The sequence below is a fragment of the Canis lupus genome, chromosome 34, assembly GCF_048164855.1.
Source record: "Canis lupus baileyi chromosome 34, mCanLup2.hap1, whole genome shotgun sequence".
Taxonomy (NCBI): Eukaryota; Metazoa; Chordata; class Mammalia; order Carnivora; family Canidae; genus Canis; species Canis lupus.
In genome coordinates, this window is record NC_132871.1 from 5,926,604 (window position 1) to 5,939,224 (window position 12,621).

Here is a 12,621-nt window from a genome sequence, read left to right on the forward strand (position 1 = left end):
TCCTAAGACCCTTGAGAACGGACCAGGTGTGCTCTGAGTCGAAGGTGGCGGTAAGTGGCCCTTCCCTGACCAAGCTCCCCGCTTATCTCAGGGTCAAATCATAAAGTTGATCATCAACTTTAAAATCACATACACAGGCTTTTGTAGAAGCTTAGAGAAAAACACTAGTCAGTGTTTAGGAAGTCAAGGTGACGGCCTGATTCTTGCTTCTATGTCCTTCAATCTTCCTCATGACACTAGACAAAAATGTTCCTGGATACACAGGAAAGCTGAATTAGGAGTCTAACAGATTAGTAACATTAGTTGCTATTTTAAATTATAAATATACATATGTATATGTGTATATATATATACTTATTAAACTTCAGGTATTTGCATTTGTTTATTTATTTATTGGTATTTGCATTTATTAATTGTGATTGTCCCCTTTAAATGATTGAATTTGACTTTTTTTTAAAAAAAAGGTTTTATTTATTTATTCATGAGAGAGGCAGAGACACAGGCAGAGAGAGAAGCAGGCTCCATGCCGAGGCCCGATGCAGGACTCGATCCCAGGACCCCAGGATCACGTCCTGGGCCAAAGGCAGGCGCTAAACTGCTGAGCCACCCCGGCGTCCCTTGACAGGTATTTTTTAACCACAAATATCTTATTTGAGTTTCTGGCTTTCCCTCCCCCAGAGTGAATTGATTATAGCTTTTTGGATTTTTTTGTTGTTGCAGGGAGGTTGATTTGATAGTGGAAAACAAAAAGACTACCAGGAGGGGCCCCTGGGTGGCTCAGCAGTTGAGCATCTGCCTTTGGCTCAGGGCATGATCCTGGGGTCCCAGGATCGAGTCCCACATCATTCTCCTTGCAGGGAGCCTGCTTCTCCCTCTGCCTGTGTCTCTGCCTCCCTCTCTCCCTGACTCTCATGAATAAGTAAATAAAATCTTCAAACAAACAAAGACTACCAGGAATATTTAAGGCTCCTTTACAAACCCTGCATAACATGGACATGCTAAGGCTCTTTAAGCTCTACTGGATTTATTTCGTAGCTTCTCTCCGAAGAGCTAGGATACAGCCGGGACTATGTATTCGAAAGAAGGAAAATTTTGAGTTACAGAGATAGGAGTCCCAGACTTAGATGTGTTGTTTTCCTTATATGTATTTAATTGAGACTGTTGTAAAACCCACTTGTAAAAGGTTAAAATAAAACAAAATGTGACAAGAAAAACAGAATCTATAGCTTTTGTCCAGGAAAAAAAAAAAAATTTAAAAAAGACTGATCTCCCTCTCCGGAAAAAGCAACCCCTTCAAACGACACATGAGCCACACTGTGCTCCACAGATTAGGCCTGTATCTAGAAAGGAGGCAGAGCAAGATAAAGAGCCCTGATGGCAACATCTCATTTTTGCCTCCACACGTTTTCCTGCCTGGGAAGCCTGTACAAAAGTATCCGTCCACCCAGAGATACGTTAAGGTCTCAGAGAGTTCCAGCAACCCACTTTATAGACATCAAATGAACTGCATTTGAATTCAGTCGTGGCGTATGGCTCACCTCCGTCGCTGGCTTGCAGGTTAGGTCACGACCTTTGAGTCAAATAGAGAGATGGGAAAAGACCGTTATCTTAAACGTAGCTGTAGCTTTGGTAACCAACAGTTTGATTAGAGCCTAAATTTTCTAAATAAGAACATTTGTTTTCCAAACGCCTGGGGCAGCGGCATCTAAAAGCTTCCTCGGAAAAATGATGAGTTTCATTGTTCCCACAACGACTCACCATCCAGCATACTAAGGCGCTTAATAGGATTTCTCCTTAGGGGCATCTTCTTCCTGACTGGTCTTCGGTGGTTAGTCTCTACAGCGCTGCCCATAGCGGGATGTCTTCAGGAAATGCCAAAATTGGGCATCCTGCTCCCAACCTCGAAGCCACGGCCAGTTCAAAGACCTCAGCCTATCTGATTACAAAGGAAAATGCGTCGTATTCTTCTTTTATCCTCTTGACTTCACCTTTGCGTGCCCCACAGAGATCATTGCTTTCAGTGAAGGGCAGAAGAATTTAAGAAACTCAACTGTCAAGTGATTGGTGCTTCTGTGGGTTCTCATTTCTGTCACCTGGCTTGGATCAACACACCCAAGGAACAAGGAGGACTGGGACCCATGAACATTCATTCCCTTGGTATCAGACCCCAGGCGTACCGTTGCTCAGGACTATGGAGTCTTAAAGGCTGATGAAGGCATCTGGTTCAGGGGCCTCTTTATCATTGATGATAAAGGTATCCTTCGGCAGACCACCGTGAATGACCCTCCTGTTGTCGCCCTGTGGATGAGACTCTGCGACTGGTTCAGGCCTTCCAGTTCACTGACAAGCATGGGGAAATGTGCCCAGCTGGCTGGAAGCCTGGCAGTGATCCCATCAAGCCTGATGTCCAGAAGAGCAAAGAATATTTCTCTAAGCAGAAGTGAGCGCCTCTCCATTTTAGGGCCGGGCTGTAGTGGGCATCCATGCAAACAGAATCTTTTTTTGTACTATTGTCATGCTTAAAACAAGACTTTAGACTCTGCAGATGTGGTATGGGACAAGACAGCCCTTTCCTGCAGGGGTTGGGGAGGCCAGCCTTGCTTCCTCTGGAGAGAATGGCCTGAGCTGTGCTATGGGGCAGGCCAACTGATGTGTACAGTAGCAGGGCATCACTTTTGATCTTTTGTTATTTCTATTAAACTTGAACTGAGAAAAAAAAAAAAGGATTTTACCCTAGGGACACCTGCGTGGCTCAGTCCCTTAAGTGTCTGACTCTTGTCATGATCTCAGGGTCGTGAGATTAAGCCCTGTGTCAGGCTTAGGATACTCTCTCCCTCTCCCTCTGCCCACCCTCCACCTCCCATTCACAAGGCTCTCTTTGTCGCTTAAAAAAAAAAAAGGGATCCCTGGGTGGCGCAGCGGTTTGGCGCCTGCCTTTGGCCCAGGGCGCGATCCTGGAAACCCGGGATCGGGTCCCACGTCAGGCTCCCGGTGCATGGAGCCTGCTTCTCCCTCTGCCTGTGTTTCTGCCTCTCTCTCTCTCTCTGTGATTGTCATAAAAAAAAAAAAAAAAAGATTCTATCTTAAAGTTAGTGGGACATAGAAGCCATTTCAGCAACAATAGAAAAAAAAAAAAAAAGCCAAAGTTAGCATTATGCCTGAGGGATTGTGCTCTCTCTGCAGATTCTTCTCCCCAAATCATCGTAGTGTCCATTTCAGCTGCCTTCTACATCTCCTCCCCAGCAACTCCATCCTCACCTGCTTCCTGTGCCAGGGTGTCCCATCTGGGGTGCCCCATTTCTTTCTCCTTCAAGACTGTTCTCAGGGTCAGTGCTGCCCCAAGGAGAAATGGACCAAGTGTCTAAGCAGTGAACGAACTCAGTCTTACCTGTTCTGTTTCTGGTTTCTTCTTCTCTGGTTTCCAAAACGCCAAGTGATGCCCATGAATTACAAATAAAGATAAAGCCAAGCCAAACCAGAGCCGGCACATTGATATGCTGATTATTAATGAGTTTGATGTGAGAGGGCTAGGCCTGAGGCCTTCTCTTTTCTATCAACATGCTCTAGGGGGAACCTCCAGTAGGAACCTTTTGGTGATTATATCTTAACCCAAACAAATGTCTCAAAAGCTGGAAACCCTAGGCTCTCTTCAGCAGGTGATAAAGGAGATATGTCAGAGCAGGTGGGTCTTGATCAGCTTCCACATGTAAACCTTCAGGTAACTCCTTATCCACCCATAATCCGTTCCCTTGTCTGGTATTTTGCAAAACTGTGGGGGAACGCCTCTCCACAAAGATTTGGTAAAGACACAAAGTGACTGATTTGTCAAAGTTGACACTCACAGGTGCCTCTGACGTCTTAAAGGATTACGATCCCTGGTCAATTTTGGAAGTTAGCCTCGTCGGTAAGTTCTATGTTCACCTTATCTTTGCAGAGCTGTACAAGAAACATTTGTTTCTTGCATTTCACTGCATCAAAGCAACCACCAAGACTCTCAGGGCTGTTTCATTCCTATCATTTCAATAGGTGTATCTGAAACTCAGTGGCCTGCCAAGATTGAGGACAATTAGTTCTCAGATATTTCTATCTGATGTAACACACCATTAAAGAGAACGTATTCCAGCATTTATCTCAACCCCAACCCCCAAAGAAGAGTAGGGCCTAGTGTTTAATAGTAGTCCTGAACTTAAGAACATAATATTTGAGGTTCTTTACATGCTATGAAAAGCATAGCATGCTTTGGGTCTTTGGGAATTCTCCGCCCAAGTACTGTACAAACTTTCTGAACAAGACGGACCTTGACCCTGTGTGGTTTTCCACAATGCTTCCATTGATAACTTAAGATGCCAACCACCAAAGTGAATGTGGTGGTGATGTCATTGCTGATACAGTTCCACCAAATCACACACTTTAGTGAAGCAAGAAAAATCAGAGTTGCAACATCCTGATGAAATAAAGCATTGCAGCAGTAATAAGGAGACCCAAGAAGGCATATAGATGCCAGCTTCTGGTCAGGAAGAAACAGAAAAATGATACAAACTACCCTAGTTGCCTGGCAGGACAAGCCAAAAAATGGCTGCCTCTTTTGGGGTAAGGAGTATAGTTTCTGCACTCCTTATAAGGCAGAAAGGCTAAAAATGAAGCTCCAAAGCCTACCGTGTAACTTGCCAGGAAAAAGAAAGCTATTATATCATAGTCATCCCATAATGCACACGATTTAAATTTGGGATAGTCTCAATTTATCAGCAATAGGGTGTGTAAGACAACATACATAACCCATGACAGTTTCCCTAATTAAGGAACAGGCCTTCCATCCTATACATCTGCCTCAAATAGGTTTCAGAGAGTCAAAGAGGTAGGGAGATTTCCAGAAGCACACGTTTCTGAATACAAGACTTTCTTCTTATTTTAACCCTTAGATCTCTGAGCATAGTCCCCCCTCCCCACCCTCCTCGTCTATGGTAACGTAATCAGAAGTTGGCAGAAAATACTGAAAGCTGCAAAGAATGACAACTGCAGAGGTGCCAGTGAGACCAGCACAGAAAGAAGGTAACTCCCAAGAGCACGAAGCACCTAGGACCCCAGGCTTCAGGACACGTCTTCTTAACTTGGCAATGGGCAGTCATCACGGAGGTACCCAGGGTGTATAAAAAGTCTGAAGACTTAAAATTCATCTATCCAAAAAATGTCAGTTGGATGTCCATAGCACCATGATAAAGAATACACAGTCTTTGCCCTCAAGTTGCTAATTCGTAGCTGGGGAGGTAGAGGCCTAGATGGACATTTACAGCATAGACTGGAACAATGACTAAAACGGGATCTCAGGAGGAGAGAAAGGGCTCCTCCCTCAGGAATGGCTTCCTGAGTAGGATGGGGCTGAAACCAGAGCTGGACTATGTGTTTAAGTTAGGTGGAGGAGGAAGAGGGCAGGACATTCCAGGCAGAGGTGGAGTAATCTGTAGAAAGGCATAGAAGCAGAAGCGACTTAGCACCTTTGGGGGAAATGAAAGCAATTCAGAAGAGCAGGAGTAGAGGGGGCATCAGGAGAGTTCAAGAGAGGTAAGACTGGAGATGTAGGGAGGGATCGTCTATGAAATCTTTTCCCATCTTCTTTTGCATCCGTAAAGGTTTGTTTGGCCTTGAAAGAACTAAATGTCTCAAACATCAAACTTTTTGTGAGGTATGTGAGTAGTTTACTTACTTCTATTTAATGTAAAAATGAAAGCAACAAAGTTGTAGAACTGATCATGAATTTCCATAAAGATCTCATCACTTCTCTATAATTGACTTATCTTTTCAATAGTTCACCACCTAAAACCCCCAAACAGTAACCAAAAATGGCAGAGCTTTAATCATGGGCCATCATCTGATCCTCTGAGCAGGTATGATTGAGGTTGAATTAGGAAGGCTCCTTGCTCAGGAATACGCCACATCCTTATGAGCTTCCCATTATTATAGATCCTGAAATCGTCACTAGAGAGCTATTCTTTTCATTCTTCTAAGAGGGATTAAAATAGTGTGCCAGGTAAAACCTTTGAAAAACATTTGGCAATATATAGCAGTGCTGCTGATATATATATATATACCTTACCACGTGGTTATTCCACTCCTAGGTGTGTACTTACAGAAATGAGTATATGTGTTCACTAAAGGGAATGCACGTAAAAACTCATAGGAACACTTATAAGCAACAGCTGGAAACTGGAAACTACTTAAATGCTTCTTGACAGTAAAATGGATATATAAAATGTGGTATCTTCATATAAAGAAATGCTGTATAGTTAGGAGGAATGAACTACAATTGCAAGCTACAATTTGGATGAATCTTACATTTTTGAGCAAAAAAAAAGGTCAGATTATAAAGAGTACATACAATATGATTTCATTTTTGTGACTTTCAAAACCAGCAAATCTAATGCATGACATTAGAAATGAGGATATTGGAATCCTTTCACAATACGTACATGAAATGAGGGTATCGGTTACTCTTAGGGTGAGTAGTGTTTGGGAGAGGATACAGGATGGGGGTGCTTCTAAGGTGTTTAGTAAATGACTTGTTTCTTGATCTGGGTGTTGATTAAACAGATGTGTTCACTTTGTAAAAATTTGTTGAGCTGTATACTTACGATTTTGCACTTTCCATCTGTAATATAGAAAAAAATAAAAAATACTTGTTTTGTACTTATATACTAGCAAGAGTTAGAAAATGCTTTCTTTTAAGAAAATCATTTACACTTTACATCATATACAAAAATTAACACAAAATGGTTCAAAGATCTAACCATTAGAACTAAAAAAATAAAACTCTTAGAAGAAAACCTTTATGGCGTTGGGTTAATTATGTACCCAAGAGAACTGAGAGCAAGGACTGAGATTTATGAACCAATGTTCATAGCAGCATTACTTACAATAGCCAAACGTTGGAAATAACCCAAATGCCCATCAACAGATGAATGGATAAAAAAAAAATTGTACTACATATATACAAGGGAATATTATTAGGAACAGATGAAGCTCGGTGCCAGAGACACTCACAGACAGAAGACTCAGGGTGAACATTAAGATTTATTATAAAGCCATAGACATTGAGACAATGTAGTATTCATGCAAGAATGAACAAAGAGGCCAACAGCTAATGGCCTATCATTGATATAATGGGTATCAACAGAGCTCATTCCCTCACCTCATCTCCTTTAGGTTTCTGTTTAAACACCATCTTAATAAGGGGGAACTCGTACACAAAATACCAATGTCTTCTCTCCCCACCCCACCACTCTCCTGATTTCCTTTTCTTTTTCAGTAGAGATCTACCCATCATGACTTAGAACCTTTTGACATACTATACAGTTTACTCTATTATCTCTTTATCATCTGTCTCCCCACTATAATATGAACTACACAAAGGCAGGGATTTCTTATTGCTGTTCACTGCTGTGTCCCCAGAGTATCGAACACTACCTGTTATATGATAAACAGTCAATATATACTTTTTAATATAAATAGATGCAAGAGTGTATAATACCCAGAAACCAACTGAGATATATAAGGACAGCTGATGGATGTATGACCAAGTTGGCAATAATACAGGTGAGTGGGGAAAGGATTCAATAAAGACATTTTATTTCCTTTACCCAGCTTCTCTGATTCCAAAATTTCCCTTGCATTGAAAGAGCTAGTCCTACAAATCAGATTTCTTTCAGTTTCTCATCCCATATATTTCCCCGATAATATCAAAAAAATACAAAGATGTAGAACAAAGTGGACTGATTAGAGATCTCCGATTAGTTAGAGAGATTTAAAAAAGGATGCCTTCCTTCCATCATACTTAAAAATCAATTCCAAATGGATTAAGGACTTAGAAGCAAAAGTGAAAACTTTAGAATTTAAAAAAATAGAATTTGCTTTAAAATTTCAGTTATGGAAAAATTTCCTAAAGATGACAGAAGAAATACAAATTATAAAGCATCTGACTGAAAATTTTGACTATTTTAAGTTAATAGCATCTATTTGTAATGTTTTCCATTTAAACCAGGAAAAATACATGTCACAAACTGGCAGAAAATATTTATAAACACATAACCCACAGAGGAATAGAATTTAGAGTGTTTAAAGAAAATCTACAATCAATAGAAAAATATGAATAATGCAGTAGGAAAGTGGGCAAAAAATAGGTAACTTTGTTAGAAATCAAAGACATGCAAATTAAAACCACAAGGAAATGCCATTTTTTTTCACTCTTTGGCCAAATTTTTTGAAAGTTGGAAAATATCATTTTGGAGCAGCAGAGTTCTTACCCATTGCTTCTGGGTGGGTAATTGCTACTACTTTGGAAAAAATACCTTCTGGCCCAGCAATTTCATTCTTAGGTGTATAACCTAGAAAAACCATTGCACATGTGCAGCTGGAAACATGTATAAGAATGCTCTACAGAAGTCTTGTCCACAACAACAAAATGCTGAAAGCAACTTAAATATGCACTAATCACAGAGTGGAAAATGAATTTCACTGGAGTTTCCATTGTAATGGAAAATTATACCAGGACGCAAAGGCAAGACTCACACTTCATGCGTCAGCATGGATGAACCTAGAAACAGAATGCTGGGTGAAGGAAGCAAATCACAGAAGAGAACATGTGAATCTATTTGTCTAAAGTTCAAATTCAGGCAAAGTGAAGTAATTTCTCTAGAAACGTGGCAAAATGAGCAAGAAAAGCAAAGAACTGTCAAAAAAGAAAAAAAAAAAAAGAGCGAATAAACAACAATATAATTGTTACCCCTGGAGGAGGGAAGCAGTATAGCTATGAAGACAAGGGTGGACCTTCATTTTGTTTGGGGATTTTTAAAAAAATTCTTAAACTCTCTTTCCTTGGCAAAGTTTCTGTCTATAAAATGCCAAATAAAACAAAACATGTTTTAATTTCTGACATTTTTAAGGCTTTTGTGAGATACCTCACTCCATGTGGAGTGCTCCAAACTCTTCAAAATTAAACTTTCCAGACATGGAAGGTGATGTTCTTCCTTCCGCATAGAAGGACTCAACGAACTCCTGGTCTTTGTGTGTTTAGAGTTTAAAATGACTTCTCTTTCCTTCAAAATGGTAATAGCTGCTTGTAAAGGAAATTGATGCGATCATGTCTGGCTGGCAGGAAATTAAGCAGATAAGTGATCAGACCATTACACAAGCTTTCATGGACAGGCCGCTGGATACCTGTTGGTGTTCGTGATCCTCCATTTTGCTGCACAGATTCTGGATTTTGTCTTTCTACCATTTCATGTCATCTTCACATATTGTTTTAATTGGTTTTGGATATTTAAGTTATTTTAAATAATTATTAAAAACACCTTAACAAGCAGGGAAAGAAATGTGGGACCTGCACACTTTTATTGGCCATAAGGCGCTGAATAACTAGAGCAAAGAATTTTCCAATAACTGCAGCAACAACCAGGGCACTTTTTAGAAATTTTATTGGGCATAATAAATCTGTAACTATAGGACAAATTTTTAGCCATTAATTCTTATAGAAGGATGTATTGTCTCCCTTTCTATATTTGAGAAGGAAAAAATTTCAGTCCATAAAAGCATTAGAGTCATCATTGAAGCTCCATAAAACCCGGGCAGCACAATTTTCATATCTTCAAGTCATATAAAATTTCACTGGATATTTGTATTGAGATAGACATTAAGGCAAACATAAATCACTATTACATTCTATTATGTTACCTCTCAGATACAAAAAAAAAATCTATCTCAGGACACACTTCTTTTATATAGTTTGTGGATTAAAATTACTCCCAGTATACAAAAGGTGATGTTTAAGAGGTCTTTGGGAAGCTGTATAGTGGGATGAACTCCAAAAAGCTGGTATTCAATTTCTTTTTTGCTACAGTCTAACTGTGAGATCTTTGATAAGTAATTTTATTTCTGAGTCTATTTTTTCTTGTCTAGATTCTCTCTTATGGTTGCTTCCATTCTAACATGCTATGCTAAGTTCTGTATTTTGTCTTTATCTTAACAAAAAGATGAGTTATTTAGGGAGATAACACAAGTATTTGGGGGAGGAATTGTAGTACTGTGAATCGTTAGTGTCCATCCTGCCAATCCTAACTTCCTAGGATGCCTAACATCTAGCATCTTTTCTAGAGTTAGGTGCTCCACAGCTATTCTAAATAAATAAGTGAATGAATGAATGAATGAATGAATGAATAGCTTAGGTCAGTAAAGCTATCAAAGCTTGCCATTTAAAAATTTGTGACTTTTCCTTCATTAAAATACTGTAGCAAATTCTATGTATGAGTTTTAAACTGTCTGATTTTCCTAATCACAGAGTGATTTTTTGTTTGTTTGTTTTAATTTCTTACCTACCCTAACCCTCTTAGCCTACTTATGGGCTAACATTGTAAAGAACTGGAGTTTAGAAACCGAATAGAGAGAAAGTATTTACTTTTCACATTAGCATTTTATTGGCCAATTGACATGCCTTCAACCCATTCACTTAACAATCTCTGGCATGTTAATTCTCCATCTTGGGTCTCTACCTCTTTGAAAAATAGAAATAGCAACAACATTGATGGGTTTTGAGGAAGAGATTGCTAACACCTCCAGTGAGCCTGGGGAAGGCTAATTTCTAATATTAATCAGTGAGAGATATTTACTTGGTTGCTTCCTTTGGGGAAAACTTCTGGAAATGAAATAGTAACCATTAGGAAGTATTTTTTTTTTCCTTCCATGTTACCAAAGTTTGTTTGTTTAGGGTAGCTGTTGTTTGCTGTGGTTTTTTGGTTTTCTTTTTTTCCTTCTCTAATTTTTGTTGTTGTTGTTGTTGTTGTGGAAGATTATCATCCTTCAAGATACCCTTGTGGGGTATCTTCTGGTAGTATATTCTTCAACGTCAAGATTTTGTTCATGATTCATCAAAGGAAAAAATGAGGAGGTGAGTAAACTTAAAGTCCAGAGGCAGGTTTTTTGGAAACATATTTAACACTGAACCTTTCTTTTTTTCTTTTTCTTTTGTCAGTAGACACAAAATATTTCTTAACAGTTACTGCAAAATTTTAGATTAGACACTTTTTAGAGGCATCACTACAAAGCTAGGAAAATATCATATCAAAAAAAGATGTAGGTATTACAAATATCCTATCTAGTTTTAATAAAAATGAGTCATAAACCCTTCCCTACAGGTTTTACTGACCATGGTAATTAATCTGAACATCTGCTAAGGTCACTTGCCTTGTGAAATAATAAATTATCAAATAGCAGGGCCATAAAAGAGTGATGATTGCCTGTATGCGATGCACCATATGGCCCAATTCAGTACCAATATAGGGAACGCCACGTGCTTGGTAAACAGTAGGTATAATATGACCTGTGTTAACAAGAGTGGGTTTCTATCAAGCAGTGGAAGTACAAAGTCATATAATGATAAATTTTGGCCTCACAAAGATGAAGCTAATATCATTAGCCATTTATTGCAAAGGAACTTAAATCTTTTCAAATTAAACTCATGACGGATTTTAATCACTTGGTTAATGTTGGTAAATGATTATGCCCCCAGCCATTACGATAATGATCATTATTAGCAAGAGTCTGTTTTTACAATGTTTCTAATGTTTAAAATTAATCTAGAAGTCAAGAGCCATTAAACCATTTCACCTGCAGCTGAATTTAAAAGATGCACATATTCAAATCTGTAATTTAAAAACAAAGCTAAGGCAATGGAAAAATACACAAGAAAAGCTGCTAGCTACAGCGCCACCATGTGACCAACCTCAAAATTCCATGCAAAAGCCAAAAGCACCGAGGAAAATAGTTTTGTGCAGAAAAGAGACCACAGTAAGAACTTCAGCTGGATGCTGGTTATGGACCTACAGGGGGTGTCAAAACTCTAAGAAGTCAACTTCAATCTCTCTGAAATTATAAGCTTCAGGCTTCTGGGAAAACTCAGCAATCAGCAGTGAGTTGCCAGAGAGTCTGCAATTTGTAGAGTTTGAGTCCCAGGTAGAGATTAGCCCATTAAACAGGAGCTACATTTCCAAATGTAAGAGAAAAATGTGTACTTGAGTGATGTGAGAAAGTTGGCCATTACACACAACATGGGGTCATCTTTCAGTACAAGAATAAAGTGTGAACAAAAGGAAAAATTATAGTACAAAGCTTTTGAATCATAACCATATCTCCTGCAATCTGAGAAGTCTGTTATCTTCTCTAGGTGTCAGGTTTCACGTCTATAAAGTGTTGGAATGAGACTAGATGATTTCCAAGTCACTTACCAGGCAAGAAATCCTATGGCAAGAATCACTTCAAGGCATGTGGCTCAAGAAACATTATGCAAAAATATGCACATAAATTCTTGTACAGGATGAAATTCTTCTCTAATAGTCTAATAACATATAAATTGAAGCAAAAACACTAGGAGATGTTAAAGGAGGAAAAACAGGAGAAAATAGAAGCAGTTTATAAATCAAGAAAAAAATTAACTCAGGAATTTCCACTGCCTTCAGAAATAATTCTTACCAGCAAGGTTTAAAACATTTATTTATTCATTTATTTGTCAAGTGTATCTTGATTTCCAGCAATGTGCCAGGCATGGCGCTAAGTTTCAGGGATAACAACAGAGCCCAGAAA

General features: G+C 39.1%; 1 pseudogene; it reads left to right on the forward strand.

Moving 5' to 3' along the window:
* The first annotated feature begins 549 nt into the window (after positions 1-549).
* Positions 550-4,055, forward strand: LOC140624273 (peroxiredoxin-1 pseudogene; annotated as a pseudogene).
* The last annotated feature ends 8,566 nt before the right edge of the window (positions 4,056-12,621 follow it).